The following is a 26,510-nucleotide window of genomic DNA, read 5'->3' as shown; positions in this document are numbered from 1 at the left end:
CCCCTTCTCATCCTAAAACATACAAATGCACAGCTGTGACTTCACAGTAAATACACGCATGTGTAGATACATTTTTCACAGAGTTTTCATGATGTCTCGGTAGATATTTCTCATCTTCGGCCATCCAGCATCTGAATATCTTTCCTATTTTGGAATACTGGCTACATCAAAATATCTCTACTACAAAGTCAGAGTGGGGGGGGGGGGTGTTGGAAAAAAGAGCCACCATTTTTCACTGTCTTTCCATATACTGATTTCTCCTTCTTCCCATCTCTACTACTCTTGACATTAGATGGGAGGAAGCCCCCAGAAGGGCTTAAATGAGAGCAGGGGTCTTTGGGTGGCTTAAGTGTAAAGGACTTAATGTTCCAAGTGCTTTATAGATAAATTCTTTCGTGTAATTATCATAACAGAGGAGCCATTTCCGTTCCCGTTTCACAGATGGAGAAACTGAAGCTCAGACAATTTTAGTGACCTGCTCAAGATCACTCAGCTAGCAAGTGGTAAAACCAGAATTCAAACCGAGTTCTGTCAAGTGAAACCCCTGGGCTGGCTGGGTGGGCGGACGAGGTTCAGTTCCATCTGAGCAGCACATAGAGCAGTCACACAGGGAAGTACAATCATTCCAAGAGTCTATTCAAGGAGCACTCAAGTAGAGTTCTAGAAAGCTGAGGAACACACAATGGGTTCCTTGAGAGCATCCGAACTCCAGGGGCGAGATATGCTTCATTAGCAAGGTAGGGCTGCATTTCCAATTGCTGGCCCCCTTCAGAGGATCCCCACATACTCCGAGCCCAGCAAAATACTGTCACTGGACCCTGCTGCCTGTTCGCTCATCCTCTAAGGTCCCTGCTGGCCAATTTTCTGTTTCTTACTTAACTGAAATAAAATATGCTTGCGGTATCGCTGCCTGATTTTGTTTTATTTCCGCTTGCCGGAGGGAATGCCCTAATGAGAGTTCCCATTTATTGTGAATCAACAGTCCCACTCTGGCCATTCGAATTTTTTCCCCCTCAGGCTCCTCACCCTTTCCTTAAATTGGACCTACATTTCCAAGGCAGAGAAACTCACCCTCTCGAGAAACTCCAGCTCCAGTGAGAAGGGGAGATTCATCGAGTGCTCCCCGGATGTGTGCTTAGAGTATCTGGAGACGGAGACTTAGTTCCCATTTATAGTTTCCTTCTGAAGCTGCTGAGGGAGTAGTACACAATGGTGTAGTGCTCTGTTTCTTGCCTTTTAGCCCTTGGGCTAACCTCTACGTAACATTCACTAAATGCCAGGCATGACCCTAATCAGTTTACATATACTAGCTCTCTCAACCATCAGAGCAATCCTATGAGGCAGGTACCATCAGTCCCATTTTACAGATGGGAAAACTGAGCACAGAGAGACTAAGGGACTCACTCAAGGCCACACACCTAGTAAGTGGCAGAGATGGGATTTGGACCCAGGGAGTCTGACACTAGTCCACACCTCTAACCACTGCACTAGATCACCTCCCCAGGCTAGTGTAACAATTCCTGCCCAGTTTCTGACACCTGTCACCTCTTTTGCTCCATCCATCTTTATTCCGTCATCCCACTCTCTTTAGTCATTTCAGATTACTAGAATGCCCCGCACTTCCATGTCCTGTGCCTTCGCTCGAGACTTCTTTCACTTGGAAAGCCATTTCCCTATTTGTTCACTGAACAAACTTCTACTTTATCTTTCCAGGCCTTGCTCAAAACTCGTCACTCCTGTAACTTTTTCTCACCTGCTTGGACGCAATTCGTCCCCTATTTATATCCCCATAGCACTTTATATATAATTCAATTATACCATTTACTACCTTATACCAGAGGAATTTATTAGTCTGTCTTCCCCACTCAAACATGAGTTCTGGAGGCCAGGGCTTGTGTCTTCTTTGACGGTCTCTCCAACATAGTGACTGGCATATGGTAGATGTTCAGTAAATATTTGTTGCATTGAATTGAATGGGGGTAGGGTGTATCTCACAGCTTGCTAGACATGTCCACTTGGTTACTCAAGTTACCCTAAATTCAGTATGTCTAAAAACAAACTCATCGGGCGCCTGGGTGGCTCAGTCGGTTAAGTGTCTGCCTTTGGCTCAGGTCATGATCCCAGGGTCCTGGGATTGAGCCCCGCATCAGCCTCCTTGCTCTTTGGGGAGCCTGAATCTCCCTCTGCCTCTGCCCCTCCCCCTGCTTGTGTTCTCTCTCTCTTTCTCCCTCTCTCTCTCTGTCAGATAAATAAAAATCTTTAAAAAAAATTTTAAAAACTTCATCATCTCCCCTCTACATCTGGTTTCCATCTCTGATTTCTTTTTTTCCTTCTTTCTTTTTCTTTCTTTCTTTCTTTCTTTCTTTCTTTCTTTCTTTCTTTCTTTCTTTCTTTCTTTTCTTTCTTTCTTTCTTTCTTTTTTCTAATGCTACTATCATTATTGAAGTTACTCAGGTTCAGTTACTTCTGATTTCTACCTCTCCCTCAACCCCCACATAAATTCACAGCAGTCCCAAAGTCCTGCCCCTTCTTTTCTTTTCAAACTCACTAAAATTCTTCTGGCAATACAATGCAGCTCTGAGCCAAGGAATTAGTAAGTTGAAGCCCTTACCACCCTTTTGGACTGCGACTGTAAAAGCCTTATTAATTCATCCCCCTCCCTCCAGAATCTTTCCTTTGCCACTCACCCTCATAACCCATCCTATACACACCCTGAAATCAGGAAAAATCATCCCCGTCTTCATCATCAAACATGTATTAAGCATCTTTTGTGTGTAATGCATTATGCTCAGGCCCTGCTCCCAATAAATTTGCAATCTGAATGGGGAAAAGCCACATGCATATAAAACAAACAAGTCAAGGCAGCATACCAATGAGTGATGTGGGATATAATCTACAGAAACTGAAGGGAAAGATCGCTCTTGGTGGGGAAATGGGAGAAAAGATGCCTGGATGAAATGGGACCTGATTCCTAAAGATAGACAGGACTTAGATTTTAAAAGTAAAAGGGAGGGAAATTTTGAACCAAGCTAACGAAATTGCCTTGTTGATTAGGCAATATGGTATCTTTGAAAAATATTTTTTTGGAGGGTTGGATGGAGAGAGAATGAATTTTTAAAATATATATATATTTTTTATTTGAGTATAGCTGACACACAATGTTACATTAGTTTGAGGTGAACAACATAGTGGTTCAACTACTCTATGCTGTGCTCACCACATGTGTATCGACCATCTGTCACCATTCAACGCTATTACAATACCACCGACTATATTCCCTATCCTGTACCCTTCATTCCCTGTGACGTATCCATTCCATAACTGGAAGCCCATACCTCCCACTCCCCTTCCCCCATTTACCCATTCTCCCTCTCCTTTGCCCCTCCTCTGGCAACCATCAAGTCAACTTTTTTTTTTTTTTTAAAGAGATGAACTGGGATTGCTTCGATTGGGGGTAATGGTAAGCTGGAGGGGTGGGTGATTTAGGAAACTATTGTGATGTCAACAGGGCCTAGCCAAAGAGAGTAACAGGAATCGAAAGGGAAGGTCAAATACGAGAAGCACTTCCTGGCTTGAAAATCTTCAATTAGACAGCAAGCTCCTTGAGGAAAGTTCTGATGTCACTTTGTTGCTCCTGCCATGACAGGCACAATGCCTTACACACATCAGACATTTACTGATTGATTTAGTAAAATGAAAAAGCCCAGTAGGAATGACAAACATTAGAAAATGGACTACAGTAAATGCATTTTGTGGAGAAAATGTAGATGGAAGCAAGGGAAGGAGGGAGGGGCTTGGACAGCTGCAGTGAGCAAATCAAACAGCCAGGCACAAGTAGGAGAGTGGAAACTTGGCTGAAGAGGCAAAATCCCAAAGCAAAGGTAAAGCAGTGACATTAAAATTTTTCCATGTCAAGAAGCAGCCCAAAAGAGCAGGTTCCTCGAGTGTTTTCTGAATAGGAAATACTCCAGGGTAAAACTGTCTTCATGATGTGAATAAAACATCTCAAATTGCTTGGAAGGTACTTGAAAGCCCTGGTATTTTTCTTGTCTGCAGTTTTCCTTGAAAATGCACTGATGTATTTCACTTGCTTATTAACCCTTAGTTGAAAGCAACTGGCGTTATCTTGATAAGCATTTTTGGTTGATTGGTTGACAGGTTGGTTGGTTGGTTGGTGGAAGATTCCAGATCTTTATTCGGTCTTTGCTCTTTGGTTTGGGTTAGTGGGTTTGACAAGAAGGCTTTTTATCTGCGGAAAAATCAATCCTCACTGAAAAATACCATTAGAGTAATCTTGGCAACCTACTTGTATAAAGCTCTCCACCCCCTAAAAAGGGCGATTTTTGTGGGGGCGGGGAGCAGATTCTGATGTCTAAGACAGAGTCTCAGCACGAGGCTTCCAAGGCCTAAGCACTAGGGACCACAGACCTCCCCTGTCAGGTCTCCAGGTCCTCTTCTCTGCTCTGTGGTCTTTTCTTTCTTCCCAAAGGCAGCAAGAATTTGACTTGCACGTTTTTATCCAACCGCCCACCCTACTGTTTCCCAAAGTTCCTTCCTACCTCCCAGCCCAAAGATTAAATCCATAGTCAGACCTAGTCTTCCTCCAATTTCCACCGTTCCCTGACACAGACACACACGTCCCATGAGAAGGATTTTACTACTGGTCACTACAAGGAAATAAATACGTGGGAGTTCACAAAAGCCACAAGTTGCAAAGGCTTAAGAGGCCACAAAAAAGTAGCATTTTGGTAATTGTTTCTATTCTGTATTGAAATGTAAATGGCCTAGGCCTCTTTACCCTCAGCGGCTTTCAGAGAGCTTATTTGATAGTTTCTTGGGGAATCTCCCACATGCTCATTCTATAGGTCTTTTATTCTTGGGTTCAAAGTGCATCAGCCTTCCCTCCAACTCATCCCCATGAGAAACTTCCTCACTCATAGCCTCCCCTCAGCTCAGTCACATCCATCAGCCCTTCAGAGCACTGCACAGGAGTTCAGAAGGAACTGAGATTTCCTGGTCAGGTGGGGCAATATGGATGAAGTAGCAGATGAGCTCCATAGCCAGAGTCAAGTGACATCATTTATGCGGTAATGGACAGAACACCTCGTAGGCATCTTCATCTCAGTGTCCTCCACTCTACGGTCAATGCCAACCTAGTTCATTCCCTGAGGTCTTCTGTCCGAAGAGATCGCCACACCCTCCCCCCAGAAGATTTTGAAACACCAGTATTAAAGATCATTTGGGGGAGTTTTTATCAGAAGCATTGATCAAGGGCCTACACTATGTACCAGGCACTGTGGGGGTTCCTGCATGGGGCAGAATGCTGAAAAAGACTCAGCTTCTGCCTTCGAGGCACTTATAGGCTAGTGGAGGAGATGAGTGTGAATTCAGCTAACTACAATTTAAGGTAGAGCAGAACAAGCAATATAACAGAACACAAACAAAGCTCTATGAGGACACAGAGAAAACTCATTTTGCCCGTGGCAAAGGGCAGCTGGGGGATCAGGGAAGGTTTCAGGTAATTGAGCTGGTCTTCGAGGATGAGCAGGACTTGGGCATACAGAAATGAGGTTTAAAGGGAGAGAATTCTAGGCAAAGAGAATGCTACGAAGGGCCTGAACAAAAGCACAGCCAGGAAAGTAGAGGATGTCTGGATAAAGCAGATCAGCCTGACAGGTTCAAGGGAGGGAAATAAGGCTAGAAACGGCGGTTGCAGATACATTACGGAGAGCTGCGCTCCCATTTTGAGGCCTTGAGTGTACCTGGGGAAAAAAATGTCAGGATCTTAAAACTAGAGTAACACCTTAACCATTGTTAGTTAACACCCTGGTTGAGAACAACGGGGAGAGGAAACGCCAGCACAGTACTCAAAGAAGTGGGAAAATCATTCTCTGTGCAAAGGAGATGAGAAGGAAAAGTGGGAGGTAAATTGGACATCTGATGGATTATCAACGAGTTGTTATGAACAGCTTTGTCACCTTACGATGCTGCAAAGAATTCATTACTCTCTTAAAACGATGCGTTCAAGAGAATGCAACGTTCTCTGTTTCCATGAGTTCAGCTTTGTTAGATTCCTTGATTAAGGTTAACAAGACTGTGTTGTATACTTGAAAATTGCTAAGAGAGAGGCGCTAAATGTTCTCACCACACAGACAAGAAAAGGTAACTCTGTGAGGTGGTGAATGTGTTAACTAACTTTATCGTGGTAATCATTTTGTAATATGCATGTATATCAAACCATCACACTGTGCACCTTAAACTTGCGCCATGTTATATGTCAATTATATCTCAATAAGCCTGGGGGGAAAAATAAGAAACCACAATGTTTACGAAGCAGATGTAGCACCAACTACAGCAGCGTCTAAGCTAAGGGATTCATCCAGATCACACTAGGGGGATAACACACACACACACACACACACACACACACTGCCATCACCACCACCACAGCCCTTTGTATGGAAAAGGTTCAAAGGTATAAAAGGAAGAGGAAGATGAGACAATCTTTTTTTTTCTTTTCTAAAGCAAAACAATGTAACATTTCAAAGATGGTCCTGCCAGCTTTATATAATAACTAAATGAAGGGGGGGGGCTGTTTTTCAAATGGATTTTATCTGTTTCTTTAGATTTGGGGGAGGGTTGGGGCGCCTGGGTGGCTCAGATGGTTAAGCGTCTGCCTTCGGCTCAGGTCATGATCCCAGGGTCCTGGGATCGAGCCCCGCATTGGGCTCCCTGCTCAGCCGGGAGCCTACTTCTCCCTCTCCCTCTACTGTTCCCCCTGCTTGTGCTCTCTCGCTCTCTCTGTCAAATAAATAAATAAAAATCTTTAAAAAAAAAGATTTGGGGGGAGGGTGATCAATTAAAGGTCTAGCGGGTATGCAAAATTATTTTTTCTCTCTTTTTATTTAAATTCAATTTACGCAAAATTATTAATAGGATTTTTAGTCCCCTGGACTGGAGTAAATACAGCTTAGGGGGCACAAAAATTACTGAGGCAGAGTTACACAACCTACTGCCTCAGTGCCTAAGTTAATTTTTTTGGCAGAGGAGTGGGTGAGGGGTTCTAGTGGGTAGAGGTGGGTGGGAGATGGGACTATTGCAGTTAGAAAAGCCATGTGGATGGGGAGGTGGCAGCCAGGCCATCTCGAGAAGTGACAGACACAGACATCAACTGACAGACACACTTCCTGCAAAGCAATAGGCACTGTTCAAATTGCTTCATATATTTTAACTCATTTACATCTTATTAACCCTCTGAAGTTGGCACTATTAATATCATTGTCATTCCACAGAAGAAACTGGGAGACACAGAGATTATGTTAGTTGCCCAAGATCACATAACCAGCACATGGCAGAGCCAAGATTTGCACCCAGGCAGTTTGGCTCTTGTCCATGATTTTAACCAGTGTGTGTGTATGTGAGAGAGAGAGAGAGAGAGAGAGAGAGAGAGACTATGCTCACACACATGCTTCTTTTCCTCTCAGAATTGCCTCTCAAGATAATCACATCCCTCAGACTTACCCATTGCAAATATTTTGTGTAATTATTTCCTGACTTTTGAAAAAAAATATACAGTATAAAAATGCATGTAAGGTTTAGAAATGTAACATTCAGAAAATATACATAACGCACATGTATATATATATAGACACACACACACATATTCCATGTTTATTTTACCCTGAGTCTAACTAATAAAAATATTGGCGACAGAGGGAGAGGACAATTTGCTCCATATACATGACTTAGGAATGACCCTGTGCCATTTTAGAGTCCTTTCTCCTCAGGGATCAGACCCCCAAGCCTTTGTCGCATTAAGATTAGTTACTTTCATCCCCATATTCTCTTTCCACACAGGGTAACTATTTAGAACATGCCAGAAAAAAGTGGGAGAGGTATAATCTAGGCTTGTAGCTGGTATTCTACGTGTATGGCTATAAATACCATATGAAATGAGGTAGAAACCTCCTTTCTCTCTCTTCAGAACCACAGAACTGTTAGATGTGGAAAAGACTAAAGAGGGGCACCTGGGGGGGCTCAGTCGGCTCTTGATTTCAGCTCAGGTCATGATCTCAGGGTGGTGAGATTGAGCCCCACGTTGGGCTCTGTGCTGGGCATGGAGCCTGATTGATTCCCTCTCTCCCTCTCCCTTTGCCCCTCTACCCCATCTCCCTCTCAAAAAAAAAAAAAAAAAAAAAACTAAAGAAATCATAGGTTTCTAGCCTCTCACTTTACAGATAGAAATTTGAGTCCCAGATAGAAGGGCTTACCCAACATCATACTACTAATTAATGACAGAACAAGGCTGAAGCCAAATCTTTTGTGTTCTTTCCACTCTCCCGCTCATTTTGTTAAGCACAGCACTTGCTTATAAACCCCTCTAAAGACATAAGACTCTATATTTCACCACAGAAATATGAACATTCATGTCCACACAAAAAAAACGTACATGAATGTTCATAACACCTTTACATGCATTAGCCAAAAACTGGAAAAAGCTGAAATGCTCTTCAGTGGGGGCATGGATACACAAATTGTGGAACATCAGCAATAAAAAAATTTTAAAAACTATTGATACACACAACAATGTGAATGGATCTCAGGGGCATTACGATGAGTGACATTAAGCAAATCATAATATGTTAATCATAATACATTATATACCGTATGTTTCCATGTACATAACATTTCAGAAATTATAAAATTATCAGTGATGAAGAACAGATCAGTGGTTCCCAGGGGGGCAGATGTGACTATAAAGAGGTAGCAAAAAAATGAGTTTCTTTGGGGTGATGAATTTGTATTGTTCTAAGTATGATGGTGATTACACAAATCTATACATGTGATAAAATTCATGGAATGATGGAACCTCCCCCATCCCCAAAAGGTTAAGGGCATGTGAAAACTGGTGGAATTTGAATGAGGTCTGTAGTTTGCTTAGTAGAATATTGTACTAGTGACAATTTCCTGGTTGTGGTAGTTGTGTGGTTACGTAAGATGTTAACACTGGGAAAGAGCAGGTGAATCATAGGTGGGAACCCTCTATGTTATTTTAGCAACTTCTATGTCAAATTAAATTTATTTCAAAATTTAAAAGAAAAAACGAAAGAAAGAAAACTCCCTAAGTCCCATAATGTTTTAGGCAGGTCTGGTGAACCAACATTTGTATAGTTCTTTGAAGTTATAACTAATATGTATTCAGGCCTTTGCTCAAGTGGTATCTCATCTCTACCCTAGTTTATTTTTTTCCAGTTTTATTGAGAAATTAATGACAGACATCACTGTGTAAGTTTAAGGCACACCAGCATGACGTTTTGATTTACGTATATTGTGAAGTATATGTAATTACCCCAATAGGTTCAGCTAACATCCATGTTCTCATTTAGACAGAATAACAAGAAAAGGAAAAAAAGGGGGGGGGAAACCCACTTTCTCCTTGTGATGAAAACTCATAGGATTTACTCTCTTTATTTTCCTATACATCATACAGCAGTGTTAGCTCCAGTTATCACGTTGTACATTATATCCCTGGTATTATTTATCTTATAACTGGAAGTTTGTACCTTTTGACCACCTTCCTCCAATTTCCCTTGCCCCCACCCCCTGCCTCTGGTAACCACAATTCTGATCTCTTTATGAGTTTGGGTTTTTTTTAGATTCCATGTATAAGTGAGATTATATAGTGTTTCTTTTTCTCTGTCTGACTTATTTCACTTAGCATAATGCCTTCAAGGTCCATCTGTGTTGTCACGAATGATAGGATTTCCTCGGTGTTTTATGGCTGAATAGTATTCTATTATATTATATACTACAGCTTCTTATCCATTCATCCATTGATGGACTCTTAGGTTGTTTCCATGTCTTGGCTATTGTAAATAATGCTGCTATGAACATGGGAGTGCAGATCTCTTTTTGAGTTAGGGTTTTCATTCCCTTTGGATTTATTTCCAGAATATAACCAAAATATAATATATTTTCCAGATCCAATATATATATGGATCATATGGTAGTTCTATTTTTAATTTTTTGAGGATCCTCCATACTGTTTTCCATAGTGGCTGTACCAATTTATAATCCCACCAACAGCTCACAGAGGGTTCCCTTTTCTCCACATCCACGCCAACATTTGCTACCTCATCTTTTTTGATGATGGTTATTCTAACAGTCATGAGGTGATATCTCATTGTGGGTTTTTTTTAAGATTTTATTTATTCATTTGAGACACAGAGATACAGAGAGAGAGAGAGAGAGAGCATGAGCAGGGGGAGAGGCAGAGGGAGAGGGAGAAGCAGGCTTCCCACCGAGCCAGGAACCCGACGTGGGGCTCGATCCCAGGATCCCAGGATCATGACCCAAGCCGAAGGCAGATGTTCAACCATCTGAGCCACCCAGGCGCCCCTCTCATTGTGGTTTTAATTTATATTTCCCGAGTGACTAGTGATGCGGAGCGTCTTTTCATATACTGGCTGGCTTTTTGTATATCTTCTTTGGAGAAATGTCTATTCAGGTCCTTTGCCCATTTTCTCATTGGGATATTTGGTTTTCTGCTATGGAGTTGGATGAGTTCTTCATGTATTTTGGATATTAACCCCTTATCAGAGACATGTTTTGCAAATATATTTTCCCATTCTGTAGGTTTTTTCACTTTGTTGATGGTTTATTTTGTTATGTAGAACTTTTTAGTTTGATGCAGTCCCACTTCTTTATTTTTTTGCTTGTGCTTTAGATGTCATATCCAAAAAAAGTCACAAATACACATATCAAGGAGTTTTATTCCTGTGTTTTCTTCTAGGAGTTTCATGCTCTCAGGTCTTACGTTTAAGTCTTTAATCTATTTGGAGTTATTTTCTTTTAGAGGAGGGGAGAGGGGCAGAGGAAGAGGGAGAGAAAGAATCTTAAGCAAGCTCCAAGCCCAGCATGAAGCCAGACACAGGACTCGATCTCACAACCCTGAGATCATGACCTGAGCTGGAATCAAGAGTTGGATGCTTAACCGACTGAGCCACCCAGGCACCCCTACTCAGAGCTAATTTTTGTGAGTGATATAAGATAGGATCCACTTCCATTCTTTTACATTTGAATATCCAATATTCAAGTGGATATTGAATATCCAATGGTTAGCACCATTTATTGAAAACACTGTCTTTTCTCCATTCAGTATTCTTGGCTCTCGTCAAGTATTAGCTGACTGTATATGCTTGGGTTTATATCTGGGCTCTCGAGTCTGTTCCATTGGTCTATTTCTCTGTTTTTATGCCAGTACCATACTGTTTTGATGATTATGACTTTATAATATAGCTTCAAACCAGGACGTGTGATGCCTCCTATTTTGTTCTTCTTTCTCAGAATTTCTTTGGCTATTTGGGGTCTCTTGTAATTCCATATAAACTTTGGGAGTGTTTTTTCTCCTTTGGTAAAAAATACCATTGTAATCTTGATAGGAATTGCATTGACTCTATAGATGGCTTTTGGTAGTATTGACATTTTAACAATATTAATTCTTCCAATCCATGAACATGGGATAGTTTTTAATTTATTTGCTTTCTTCTATTTCTTTCATCAATGTCTTAGTTTTCAGAGTAGAGATCTTTTTCCTTAGTTAAATTTATTCATAAGTATTTTATTGGTTTTGATGCTATTATAAATGGCATCAACTTACTTCTTTTTCAGAAAATTCATTGTTAATGTATAGAAATGCTACTAATATTTATATCCTGCAACTTCACTGAATCCATTAATTAGATCTAACAGTTTTTTGGTTAGGACTTTAGGATTTTCTATATATAAACTCATGTCATCTGCAAGTAAGAGACAATTTTACTTCCTTTCCAATTCTGATACCTTTTCTTTTTCTTGCCTGATTGCTCTAGCTAGGACTTCTAGTACTATGTTGCATAGGAGTGCTGAGAGTGGGCACCCTTGTCTTGGTCCTGATCTTAAAGGAAAAGCTTTCAAATACTCACCACTGTATATGATGTTAGCTGTGGTCTGGTCATATATAGACTTTTATTATGTTGAGATATGTTCTTTCTATGCCTCATTTGTTAAGAGTTTTTATCATGAATGGATATTGAATTTTGTCAAATGCTTCTTCTGCATCTATTGAAATGATCACATAATTCTTTTCTTTCATTCTATTAATGAAATATATATCATTGACTGATTTGCAAATGTTGAACTATCCTAACATCCCAGGGGTAAATCCCACTTGATCATGGTGTATGATCCTTTTAATGTGCAGCTAAATTTAGTTTGCTAGTACTTTATTGAGAATTTTTGTATCTATATTCATCAGGGATATTGGCCTGTAGTTTTCTTTTCTGGTTTTGGTATCAGGATAATGCTGGCCTTGTAAAATGAGTTTGGAAGCATTCCCTCCTCTTGAAATTTTTAGAAGAATTTGAGAATAAGCATTAATTCTTCTTTAAATATTTAATAAAATTCACCAGTTAAGCCATCTAGTCCTGAGTTTTGATTTGTTAGGAGATTATAAATTATTGATTCAATCTCCTTACTAATAATTGGTCTATTCAGATTTCTTTCTGATTCAGTCTTGGTAAATTGTATGTTTCAAAAATTTTCTTCATCTCTTCTAGTTTGTCCAGTTCGTTAGCATATAGTTGCTTACAGTAGGCTCTTAGGATCCTTCAATTTTCTGTAGTATCAGTTGTCTCCTTTGTCTCCTTTTTCATTTATAATTTTGTTGACTTGGGTCCTTTCTCTTTTTTCCTTGGTTAGTGTAGCTAAAGGTTTGCTAATTTTGTTTATCCTTTCAAAGAACAAATGCTTAGTTTGGTTAATCTTTTCTATTGTTTTTCTGTTCTCTATTTCATTGATTTCTGCTCCAATCTTTATTATTTCCTTTCTTCTGCTAACTTTGGGCTCAGTTTGTTCTTTTTTTTCTAGTTCTTTATGGTGTAGAGTCAGGTTCTTTATTTGGGATCTTTCTTGCTTCTTAAAGGTAAGCATTTATTGCTATTGAACTTCCCTATTAGAACTGTTTTTATTGCATCCTACACATTTTGGTATGTTTTATTTCCATTTTGTTTGTCTCAAGCAACTTTTTATTTCCCCTTTAACTTCTTCTTTGATCCACTGGTTCAGGAGAGCATTGTTTAATTTCCATGTGCTCATGAATTTTCCAGTTTTCCTCTTTTTGTTGATTTTTAGTTTCATGCCACCATGGTTAGAGAAGATACCTGGTATGATTTCAATCTTCTTGAATTTTCTAAGACTTGTTTTGTGGCCTAACATATGGTCTATCCAAAAAATGTTCCCTGTGCACTTGAGAAGTGCTGCTGTGGATAGAATGTTCTGTATATGTCTGTTAGATCCATTTGGTTTATAATGTTGTTCAAATTTGTTTATTTATTGATTCTCTGTCTGAATGATCTATCCATTGTTGAGAGTGGGGTATTAGAGTCCCCAACTATTATTATATTACTGCTCGTTTCTCCTTTTAGCTCTGTTAGTTTTTGCTGTATATATTTATGTGCTCTGATGTTGGGCACATAAATATTTACAAGTGTTCTATCATCTTGATATACTGATCATTATAAAATGGCCTTCTTTGTCTCTTTTTACCACTTTTAGTTTAAAGTCTATATTGTCTGATATAATTATAGCTACACTTGCTTTTTTTTGAAATGTCTTTTTCCATCCCTTCACTCTCAGTCTATGTGTGTCTTTAAGGCTAAAGTGAGTCTCTTATAGGCAGCATGTTTTCAAATTTTTTTTTAGCCATTCAGCCATTTTTTGTCTTTTAACTGAAGAATTTAATCCATTTACATTTCAAGTAATTATTTATAGGTAAGGACTTACTATTGCCATTTAAAAAAATTATTTTCTGGTTGTTTCACAGATCCCCTTTCCTTTGTTTCTTATCCTGCTATCTTTTTGTGTGTTTTGATGTCTTTTGGTATCAGTATGATTTGACTTCTTTATAGTGTTCTTTTGTGAAATTATTATAGGATTTTCCCTGTGGTTAACATGAGGCTAACATAAAATATTTTAAATTTATAATACTTTATCTTAAACTGATAAAATTTTAACTTCAATAAAATTCATAAACTTTATACTTTTACTTCTCCTCCCCTCATATTTTAGGTTACTAATGTTATATTTACATGTTTTTAATATTGTGTAACTAATAACAGATTATTGTAGTTATGGTTACTTTTACTATGTTCGTTTTTTTAAACTTTTAAACTAGAGTTGTATTATTATACACCACTATTATTATGTAAATATTGTACTTATGTAAGTGCTATGTAAGTATTATTCCACACCACAATTATACACCACTATTACCATATTGCAGAATCTAACTATGACGATATATCTACCATTACCAGTGAGATTTATGCTAACTTTTTATGTTTTTATGATGTTAATTAGCATAGTTTTACTTCCAGTCAAAGAACTCCCATTAGCATTTCCTGTAAGGCAGGTCTGATGGTAATGAATTCCCTCACTTTTGTTTGTTTGAGCAAGTTTTTATCCCTTCTTTGTTTCTGAAGAACAAACAGCTTTCCTAGGTATGGGATTCTTGGTTAAGAGTTATTTTTTTCCTCAAAAAGTTGAAAATAGAGCTACCATACGACCCAGCAATTGCACTACTGGGTATTTACCCCAAAGATACAAATGTAGGGATCCGAAGGGGTACGTGCACCCCGACGTTTGTAGCAGCAATGTCCACAATAGCCAAACTATGGAAAGAGCCAAGATGTCCATCAACAGATGAATGGATAAAGAAGATATGGTATATATATACAATGGAATATTATGCAGCCATCAATAGGAATGAAACCTTGCCTTTTGCAATGATGTGGATGGACCTGGAGGGTGTTACGCTGAGCAAAATAACTCAATCAGAGAAAGACAAGTATCATATGATCTCACTGATATGAGGAATTCTTAATCTCAGGAAACAAACTGAGGGTTGCTGGAGTGGTGGGGGTGGGAGGGAGGGGGTGGCTGGGTGATAGACATTGGGAAGGGTATGTGCTATGGTGAGTGCTGTGAATTGTGTAAGACTGTTGAATCACAGACCTATACCTCTGAAATAAATAATACATTGTATGTTAAAAAAAAAAAAAAGAAGATAGTAGGAAGGGAAAAATGAAGGGGGTAAATCGGAGGGGGAGACGAACCATGAGAGATGATGGACTCTGAGAAACAAACTGAGGGTTCTAGAGGGGAGAAGGGTGGGGGGATGGGTTAGCCTGGTGATGGGTATTAAAGAGGGCATGTACTGAATGGTGTTATACGCAAACAATGAATCATGGAACACTATATCAAAAACTAATGATGTTATGTATGGTGATTAACATAACAAAATAAAAATAAATAAATAAATCTCAAAAAAATTATTTTTTTCCAGTATTTTGAATATGTCATTCCATTCTCTCCTGGCCTGAAAAGTTTTTGTTGAGAAATCCACCAATCTTATGGGGGGTTCCCTTGTATGTAGTGTCTCTCTTTTCTCTCACTGTTTTTAAAATTCTTTCTTTTGACTTTTGACAATTTAATCATGTGTCTTGGTGTAGTCCTATTTGAATTCAACCTATCTGGCATCCTTTGGGCCTCATATATCTGGATGTCCATTTCTTCCCTGGGTTTGGGTAATTTTCAGCCATTATTGCTTTAAATATACTTTCTTCTCTTTCTCTTTCTTTTCCCCTCCTGGAATTCCCATAATGTGAATATTGTTTCTTTTCATATTGTCCCATAATTCACCATAATGTGACTATTGTTTCTTTTCATTTTGTCCCATAATTCCCATAGGCTTTCCTCACTTTTTCACACTTTTTTTCTCTCCTCCAATTGGGTAATTTACAATGTCCCATCCTCCAGGTCACTGAATATTTCTTCTACATGGTCAAGCCTACTTTTGAAACTCTCTATTGGATTCTTAAGTTTAGTTATGGTATTTTTCAACTCTAACATTTCTGTTTGTTTATGGGTTTGTTTTTTTTTATGGTTGCTTTTCTTCATCAAAATTCTCATTTTGTTCATGCATTGTTTTCCTAACTTCATTTAGTTGTCTGTGTTTCCTTGTAGTTGTTCATTAAATTTCCTTAATAGGATTATTCCGAATGCACTGCCTGACAGTTCATAGATCTCCAGTAATTAGTGGGTCAGTAATTAGTGCTTTATTAGTTTCCTTTGGTGGTGTTATATTTACCTACTTTTTCATGATCCTTGATTCCTTACATTTGTATCTGTGCATTTAAGTAATTGAGCTCCTCTTCCAAACTTTATAGATTTGCTTTGGCAGAGATAGTTCTTCACCAGTCAGCTCAGTTTGGGTTCTCTGGGCATCTGCTCTTAATGTCCTCGGGCAGATGGGATTGCTATTATGGTCTATTTTTGGATGAGGCAATAGCTTGAGCTCTGAGGACAGGAATGGGGGTGTGTGCCACTGGCTGGGAACAGCTGGATAGAACTGCTGGCTTGGTTCCCTACCCAAGTGAGGCTGAAGGATGGGCTTTACTGTTGCCTGGATTATCTGGTCAGAATTACTGGATGGTTGGGACTGGGTACTACATTCACTAGTGGATGTGGATATGAATTAGCTTCCCTGCCCTGGCAAGGAAGCAGGCCAGGGCTCAGGGTCTGTACAGCTTGTTGTTTGGGGGCCATAATCAGGCCTGAGTGTGCACTGGATTCCCTTGTCAGGTGAGGCCACTGGTTTTGCTCTGCAGAAGGGGGAACCCACTGGCTGTGCTCTCTATTTAAGTGCCAGTATACTCAGGGCTGTTGAATGGACTATGCAGCTTCCCATGTCCTCTGGTTAGGTTCCCTGGTCAGACAATCTGAAGGTTTTATTCAGTGATGAGCAGGGCTATGAATTAGATTCCCTCACTGGGCACAGCAGGAGAAGCAGCTCTAAAGCCAGTAAAGCTCTTTGTTGTTTTAACTCAAGCCAACCCACACCCCAAGTTCCCTGATTGAACAGGGCCACTGGCTTTATTCTGAAAATGACCAGTTCTGCCCACTTGCCTTTCAGCTTGAATGCCGCTGGGCTGCACAACTTTCAGGAGTTGTCTCCAGCCCTTCGGTTAGAAAGGGCCAGAAGACAATCTTCATGGTTGGTGGGGCTATGTCTCAGCTCCCTTGCCTAGGAGAGAGTGGGAGAGGCTACTCCAGGTCACTCTCAATTTCCCAGTCTCTCCCATTGGCATAAGGAGCTACCCTCAGCCTTAGCTATGAATTGATCCCCCTGCCTATACATACAGAATGCTTTGCGTCCAGGGCTAGCTTTGCCCTGGGGGTGATCAGCTATGCCTGCTGGCCTCTCTGTTCATGTCACTGGGCTGCACTGCTTCCAGATATTGTCACCAGCCCTTCTGGTCAGATGGGGCTGGAAAACAGTCTCCACAGTGGGTGGGACTATGATTCAGCTCCTTGCTTGGACCTGGACAAACTGGTCTCTAGGGCTGGCTAAACTCCTTGTTTGAGGATCCAAATCTAGATCTGCACCCCACAATGTACTTTGGTTAGAGTATTCCCCCAACTTGATTCCGTAGATAAGCAAAGCTGCTGTTGGGATTACTATCTGGGCCAAGATCCATACACACTAGTTATTTAATCCACTCCCCCTTCTCCATCATAGTCAGATTCCCAGTGGTTGAGCCCCAGAGATACTCCTGCAATCCCCATAGTGTGAGATCAGAGTAGGGATTCTCACAAAGTGACCCACATGTCAGGGGGAGATGGGTGTCCCCACTGGGTTCTCTTTTCCCACTGGAGGATCTGGAGGCTCAGGGGAGACCTCTCTGCACGGTGCTGCACTAGGCTGAAGGAGGCACAATGTGGTCAATGTGTAGCCACTTCTCACCATTCTCATACAGTCTGCCTGGGTCTCTGTGGAGCAAAAGGGTGCTTCAGCTTCACCCCCATATTCTAGGATTTTCTCAGTGGGGTCCTGTTCTTCAATTGATGTTAGTTATTCTTCTTGCGAGGGGAAGAAAAGTCAGGAGCAACCTAGGTTGCCATCTTGGTGATGTCACTCTCCCCTAGTTTATTTTTATCCACAGCACGCATAACCCATAATAAAAATATATTTGCTATTGTGTTCCTCCCCTAACTAGAATGTAAGCTTAAGGTTAAGGACTTTGTTTCATTTACTACTCTATCCCCAACACCTAGAATAGTGCCTGGTACCCTACAGGTACTCAACAAATGTTTGTTGAATGAATGAGTGAATGTGAGCTTGTGGGCCCTGAAATAAAGGTATAATGAAAAATTGTACAGCAGGTTACATTTTTTCATTGCATGAGACAAATTTCCCTTATATTTTCTTTTTACCCAATTATTCAAAATGGTAATTTTGTTCCATCATTTACATATTATTTGCTGCATTATGAAAGATTTAGAAAGATGTTGGAATGACGACCTAGGTCCTAGGAGACCACACATTCTGAAATGGTTCCTTACCCAATGTTAAAAGAAAAAAAAAATTGACCTCTCTTGGGTAATTGCCTGTGCTTTACTCACTTTTATGATGCATAAAAGGTTGTACTTACAACAGCTAGCCACCAGAGGGTGCTGTTTATTCAATTATCTTTTCTCAATAGCCACTGTGTACCAAGCCATGTGCTGGGTATAAAAAAGCGGAGGGGACACGGTTCCCGCTCTCAGAGTTTACAGTCTGGTGGGGAGACAATTGGTACACAGAAGTGCTATGATGGAAGTGTGTATAGGGTGCTCCAGGTACACAAGGGGGAAACACCTGAACCGGATTAGGGAGCTAGAGACAAATGGAATAGGGCATGAGTGATGGCTTCCTGTAGGAGGTGATGCCTGAGTTGAGTCTTAAAGGACAAGCAGCAGTCAGCCAGCAGGAAAGAGGAGAGTAAGTTCTATAAGGACAGGTGCCGTGTTTACTCTGCGTCCCCAATGCCTGGCCCAAGGCAGAAATATGCTTAAGTATTTGTGGAATGAACACAGGACAAAATGCAGGTGGTAAAAGGGCATGCCAGAGACATAGGCAGGGTCCAGGTCAAGAGGGGTCTTATAAACCTTTATCTTAATGGTGATGAGGAACAACTGAAGAAACCCTTCAGTTGGTGGGGGGGGGGGGTGACATGCGGGCTTTGCATTTTAAAAAGCTCGTGCCCACAGCAGTGTGGAAAATGGATTAGAGGGGGTGGGTTAGGGAGACTAGTTAGGACCTGCAGTTTCTGTAATGAATGTGGCACGGTCATGGCCATTGCCTTCAAGAAGCCGAGAGGCCAACAAAGGAAACGAGATGTCATCAGGTCACTGCAATATAGCAGAGTAGGCAGTGTAAAGGGTACATGCAGGCTGCTCTGCCCAAGTCCGTGCAGCTACTGGGTGCCAGAGTCAGTAAGCAGAAACCGGGCTTCCTGATTTCTAGCCCCGGGCTTTTCCCCAAGCCCTTCTTGTCACTGCCCTTCACCACTACAGAATTATGTAAGGGAGGGAGAACAAGGGCAAAGCCACTGAAAGATGATGGCTTCTCTAGCCACAGACTAGACTGTGGGAAGCATTTAGCCCCTCTTTGTACTCGAGTCTGATCTAAGCATCCCTCCCCAAGACCTCTGTTTCTGGGAGACGGCCTCAGTACCCTGATACTCCCTGTATACCCAGAGCCAGGAATCTCTAACCCAAAGGGCCAGGGACATACACAGTCTGACAGCTAAGGTCAGGGAGGGCATATTCGGAGAAAGAAATCATTCCTTCTGAGACAGGGGACTTCAGATGACAAAAGGAAAAAAAAAAAAAGAAAACCTGGTTCCATGTTCAGAAAAGGCAGATGGTCACTAGAAGAAGCAAGGGGCAAGTGAAAGAGTACAAATAGCTCAAGAAAGGGCTATATTGCTTCCAAACTGAAAGGGTAGGGTGGGGTGGAAGAGTAGGGGATAGTGAAAGAAGATGGAGAAAAACCAGGAAAGAGCCCCAGGACGAGGGGCCTTGAAGAATTCTATATAAGCACATCAGTGAGAAGGGAGGCCTCTGCACAATACCCAACTCCATGACTAGGTAACAAAGATGTCTTGAGAACCTATTTCCAGTGGTCCCAAGTACCTCATGAGTCAGGACAGAGACTAGAGCTAAGGGGTTTGTACGGTGAAAAGCCCAAGGGGCCCAGGGGATCCCGAGGAGAGCCCTTAGTCAGGTTATCTTGGTAGGGATGGAGAGAGAGAGAGAGAAAGACAAAAAGAGAGAAAGTGGGGGGGGGTGTAGGGGCTCTCTGGAAAGGGTCCCTGGGAGTCCTGGGGTGGGGGTTTATTTTTACTGAACCAAAACCCAAAATTAAAATTGGCAATTATTAGAAGAATGGGCTTTAAAGTCAGACAGCCTCACATTAGACTTTTGGTTCTGCTGCTTTACCAACCACCTATTCGGTTTTGGGTGGGTGGGCCAAGTTTCCCCTTCTGTAAACAAGGATAATACTAGCATCTAGCCTCAAAGGGTTTTGCACATGCTTATTAAATGAAATCACAGAAATAAAGCACCTAATACATTTTCTGACACGTGATAGGTAGTCAAATAGTCATTTCTGTATTGTTTCGTTTTTACTACAATCACGATCGTGATGACGATGACTGGGACTGCTATTGCTATAACCACTATATCTTCTGGGGTTTTCGGCCAAATGAACAAGTGAGCACTGTTTCATCATCTGGTTTATTTTTATTCAGTTTCGGTGACTGCTTTTGCTTTCTGGAACATAGCGGGTCATGATTTGCTTGTCCCTGAGTTTGCCACGTCCCTTTCCTTATTCTTCTTTTCACACCTTAAGCACCTAGACCTCATTCCCAAATGCGGTTATCTCCACACTGCTGGACAAGGTTTGCCCTATCTCGGAAGGTAAGATGGCCTCTCTTCCTCCCAGAAGCCAGACCATCACCTACTCTCTCCGTTCAGAGCAGGGGCCTGATGCCCGGAGGGAGGTCAACTGCTAATTTCTGACAAAGTACCGATTACATTTCACATCCTTGGCTGGGAAGAAATTTGGCTGGTCCCAGCTTGTTATTCTGTTTTTCTGCTCTGGGTTCCCCCATAATTTACACAATCCCCCAGGCTCAGAGCCCAAAAGATATTAGGTCGAGTCGAGAAGAAATAGGTATGTAAGCAAGAAAGCTACCTAACACATTCCCTCATGTATAAAAATATAATGCCGTTAATTCCATTCCATTTTAGTCTCCTCTGCAGTGCTCCCTGAGGGAGAGGAACCTATGTGTCCTGCACTCTCAGCTCCAAGCAGAGTAGAGCTCTACACTTTGGAGGCTCATTAAAATGCTTGTTAATGCATTGATGAATATGCACCTTCCCACATCCAATCCCTGCTCTGCAGAGCAGGGAATCCACCAGTTAGCCTGCCTGGGGTATTGACGAGGAAGGATGAGAGGCAGTTGCCAAAACTATGAACAGAGAGTGCGGTGTTACGAAAGGATTTGTGGAGTCAGAGATGGCCCTAGGTTACACTGGCTCATCCAGGGATCCTATCCTGATGGATGCTGTCTTATGGTGAAAAGTCCCGAGGCTCACATATGTGTGCGTGTGTGTTTGTCTGCACGGTCCTGTGTATATAATGCCTATCGTTCATAATCTCTCTTCACCACCACTAGGACAAAGCAGATAGATCTGTGTGCCCCATCATCGCACTTGCTCAGACAAAAAGGCTACCTTTTTGGACCTTCTTTTCCCCTTATACGTCTGCCCCTGATGTTTCTCTTCACATGATTCACCTATATACAAATGGTGAGGGTTTGAGGGAACACAGAGTGCAATTTACTCTGGGTCTTTACTTTCTGCCTAGGACTCTGGGCTCAGTTCCTCCCTTGGGGAAATCCAGTAGCTTCTAGAGAAGATATAAAGCAAAGGACAAGGAATCTCAACTTGCTGGGAAATTCCAAAGAGCTTAATATGTTGCTACTGTTAATCAAAGAAATCATTAACTACAATTAGCATAGTTGTTACAGCTGTGTGGCTTTTGTGGCTTAGCCTAGAGAGTGCTTTCCGATAGGTCTGATCTCTATATTTGATCTCTGTAACAACCTTATGAGATAGATAGGACAGGCATTACTTTCTGCATTTTATGAATGAGGAAACCAAGATCCAGAGAGGTAAAAGTAAATTATCAAAGTCATAGAAGCTAGAAAGTGATGGAGTTACAACCCAAACCAGTTTTTCTAATCCCAAGGCCAGGGCTCCTTCAGATTCCCTGTTTCATTCTAACCATCAAAGTTAGCCTGCCCTTTGATCACTCTCTTTGTAGCCATAACTATTTTTTTTTTTTTGAGGGGGGAAAAAAAAAACACCTTCCTTTTTTTTTTTTTTCTTTTTGAGGATTTTTGTGTGTTAAGTTTCCATTTCTTCTCAGCACCTTTTTCTCCCAGGAGGCAATAAAGTAGAGTGGAAAGAGCTCTGGATTTGAAGTCAGGCAGGCCTGAGCCTGAACTCCAGCTTTTGACACTTACAAGCTGAGTGACCTCAACCAAGTCAATTACCATCTCCAAGGCCCACTTTCTGAGTGAAACAGAAACAGTTATTATCTATCTCACAGGTTGTTGTAAGACTCAAATGAGAAAATAGAGATCAAGGTCTTAGCACAGAACCTGGACCATAGTTAGTAGGTAAGTAATAGAGATGCCCTTCCCCACTCCACCTCCTCAACTTGCTGCTCTAGTCTGGAAATATGCAGTTCTTCTTTCTCAGAAAGCTGAGATTCAGGCTCTGATTTATGTGTGCATTTACGTGTCTTACTGTAAAATAGGTTGGCTGGCCTTTCAACTCTTGGTGATTTATTATTTACAACGGAAACTTCCATAATCTTTTATCGGCTAACTGAGACAGTTTGGGAATTTGTTAATTTGTAAGCATGTATGTGTGCACACATGAATCTGTTTCTAAGTCATGTAAAGGCTTAAGTTATTACTCAGAAATTATTTCTATTCTATAAATCATTCTTCTTCATCTCATCTAGAACCAAAAAGGCTGGGGTGGCCTTACTTGAATAGTGAGCTAATTTCAGCTACCTTGTTCTGAACATGAATATACTGCAGGAATTCAGGCTTATGATCTCTTCGAGTTCAGATCTCACATCTCCAGCACCAGATTCCAAATGCATTTTCTTTTCTTTTTTTTTTTTTTAAAGGTTTTATTTATTTATTTGACAGAGAAAGACACAGCGAGAGAGGGAACACAAGCAGGGGGAGTGGGAGAGGAAGAAGCAGGCTTCCCGCCAGGCAGGGAGCCCGATGCAGGGCTTGATCCCAGGATCCTGGGATCATGACCTGAGCCGAAGGCAGACGCTTAACGACAGAGCCACCCAGGCGCCCCTCCAAATGCATTTTCTAAGGAAGGCTGCGTTGACTAGCAGCCAGTTTCCTGTGCACGGCCTTTGGACAGTAATGTGGTTTAGTTCTCCCACCTGGATCTTTCCCTGTCGTCACATTTTCTCCACTGAGGAGCTTCAAACAATGTGACTTCGAGAGAAACGGATTTGGTAGACAAAAAATAAGCCAGGCCACAGAAGATTTCAACGGAGAGAGGGTAAGGAAAACTTAAAAATGTTTTCTTTATACATTTTAGCATTGTTTTACTGGCTGCAGTGATGCCGTTGTTATCATTTTAAGCAGTTTTATTATGGAATTTTCTAGGCATATTCAAAACTAGAGAATATGATGAAATGCCTCGTATGCACCCCCGCCTTGTTTTGCTGGAGTATTTTAAAGCAAATGCAAAACACTGTATATCATTTCACCCCGAAATACTTCCGTTGGCGTCTCAAAAATAATAGGATATTTTGTTGCATAATCACAGTGAATAAATAATTCCTTAATAACATTCATCTAAGGCTTGTTCCATATTTAAATTTTCTGAATTATATTTAAAAATGTGCTTTTACAGTTGACTTGTTTGACTTAGATACTTTATGAAGAGGAATTTAATACTGAGTTTTCAAAGGCCATGCATATTTCTAAAGAATAATTCAATACCGCTGTTACATAGCGGGGAAAAAAGAAGACTCCATCAGTACCATGCACTGCCTCCACTCAAATTTTTGACCCTTAAAATTCTACCGTCAGAATATATGTCTTTTGTGAAAATGCAGCTCTGTACAGCAGTTTTCCTTCATTCATGAAGCATTAGGAATTTCAGTGTCCCAGAAAACAAGTTTTGAAGGAAATATTAGGAAAAAAAGTCAGTCGGGGCACCTGGGTGGCTCAGTTGTTTAAGCATCTCTCTTCGGCTCAGGTCCTGATCCCAGGGTCCTGGGATCGAGCCCCACATCGGGCTCCCTGCTCAGTGGGGAGCCTGCTTCTCCCTCGCCCTGTGCCCCTCCCCCCAGCTTGTGCACGCTCTCTGACAAATAAATAAATAAAATCTTTAAAAATAAAGAAGAAGAAAAAGTCAGTTATTGGACAGGACAAAGACAGTGAGTCTAGGGGATTCAGGTGTGGGGTCAGCAGGAACTGTAGAGGGGGCTACTTAAAGAGCACCATGAGGATATTTATTTTTTTTAAGTTTTTATTTATTTATTTGAGAGAGAGAGAGCACAAGCAGGGGGAGCGGCAGGCAGAGAGGGAGGAACAGACTCCCCGCTGAGCAGGGAGTCCAACATGGGACTCGATCCCAGGACCCCGGGATCATGACCTGAACCGAAGGCAGATGCTTAACCGACTGAGCCACCTAGGCGCCCCCAACATGGGGATATTTAATTGCTTAATCAAAACCACTGATTTCTCTGACCTCTTTCTGTATTGAGGCAACCTGAGCCCTAGAGACTGAATTTGCTATGGGAATACGAGGCCTACTGGATGACATCCATCAATTTTGTTGACCCTAACCCTAATCCAGTGGGAGCTCCTGCTCTCAACTACTGCCTGGCATCCAAGAATTTTTCTCTTAGAGAGAGGACAAAAAAAAAAAAAAAAAAAAAGGCAAATGTAGGTGACCGAATTCAGGAGCATTCCCCAACAGCATAGTAGAGGAAAACTTAGGAAAGCCCCATCTGCTCCCTTGTACATTTCTGGTGGGAGTATAAATTGCCTTGGTGAGCAGAGATTGTTGACAATATGTATTAATAACTTTAAAAATATGCCTTTGCTTTAAACTGTCAGTTGTACTTCTAGGAAACAAATATTCTTAAAAATAGAGAAATGGTAAGACAAAAAAATACAGTGTGAAATCAACAGATGAAGTAAGTAGGTTTCACACTAAAAAAATAAGCGAGGATATAGAGGATTTAAAAAAAAACTACCAATAAAGCAACGTAATAGTCATGTCTAGAACTTTGTATCCTATAGAAAATATATTTTATTCTGTTCTATCCATGGAACGTTGACCGCTGATCGTGTACTTAGCCACAAAGAACAACATAATACAGATAGATTTTAAAAAGTAGAGTTTTTTTAAATTTTACTCACTTTTAATTAATTTACATTTAAATAGTTACATGTGGCTTGTGGCTAGTGTATTTGTATAACACAGGAATGGTTAGACTAAGTCGAGACCTGGCTGAATTTCAGTAATAAATTATAGCATGGTTCCCACTCAGTGCCAAGACCTCTGAGGCCCAGAGTTCTGTCCCTAACTAAGCATGCTGGTCCTTTGTCATTTAAAAAGTAGAGATTTTATAGTCTACCTTCTCTGATCAGAATCCTGTAAAATAAGAAAATGACAAAAATATAAAGCCCTAAATTTAAGAGGAAATCAAAACTGAAATTCTTAATTTTATAGAAAATAATGAAAAAAACACACTTAATAAAATATCTACAGGATACACTTAAAGCCCTATTCAGGAAAATGTATAAAGATTGAAAATAAATGAATTTTTCAACTTAAGAGAAACTTGAAAAGGACAATGAAATAAACTAAAAGAATCAAAAGAGAGGGTTTCATTTTTAAAAAGCTGAAATTAATAGAATCAAAATGAAACTATCATATAAAGGATAATTAAAATCAAGAGTAGATTCTTTGAAAATCCTGATTATGGAAAAAGAGAAAGTAAAACAAAACAAAAAACAATACTGACAATGGAAAGGGGATACACTCAGACAATAGTGCGTTGGTAAACATTTAATAATTGGCTCTCAAAAAAAAGCCACTATTTGTAGTGCTTGCTGATTTCCATGGTGCAGACTCCCACCATGGTGGATTTTAAGCAGCCAATCCAAATAAAAACTCTACATAAACGATAACTTTTAAGTATGCTAAAAAAACAAATAGCAAATATCATACTAAATGGGGAAAATGCTAAAGTCCTTCCCAGATCATGAACAAGGCAAGGATGACTGATATTACCACTATTATTCATCAGTGTTTTTAATATTTTAGCTGAGGCAAAAGAAAATGAGAAAATTAAATAATTGGTATAAATATTGGTTTAAAAGAAAAATAAGTACTTCAGGTAAATCTAAGAGCCTCTAGGTTGTTTGTTTGTTTTTTTTTTAGTTAAGAGACCTAATTTGGTAAGATTATTATATACAAGAAAATATATAAAATCAAGAGCTTTTCTCCATATGCGGTTT

The 26,510-nt window shown here is 40.5% G+C and overlaps 1 protein-coding gene across 4 annotated transcripts in view; it reads right to left on the bottom strand.

The window, feature by feature from the left end:
- Positions 1–26,510, bottom strand: part of MID2 (midline 2) — a 98,148-nt gene that overhangs the window by 28,587 nt on the left and 43,051 nt on the right. The window lies entirely within an intron of this gene.

The sequence above is a fragment of the Mirounga angustirostris genome, unplaced genomic scaffold, assembly GCF_029215605.1.
Source record: "Mirounga angustirostris isolate CCGP_5_RB_7025 unplaced genomic scaffold, mMirAng1.0.hap1 SCAF_11, whole genome shotgun sequence".
NCBI classification, from domain to species: Eukaryota; Metazoa; Chordata; class Mammalia; order Carnivora; family Phocidae; genus Mirounga; species Mirounga angustirostris.
This window is presented reverse-complemented; position numbering and strand designations above follow the sequence as displayed.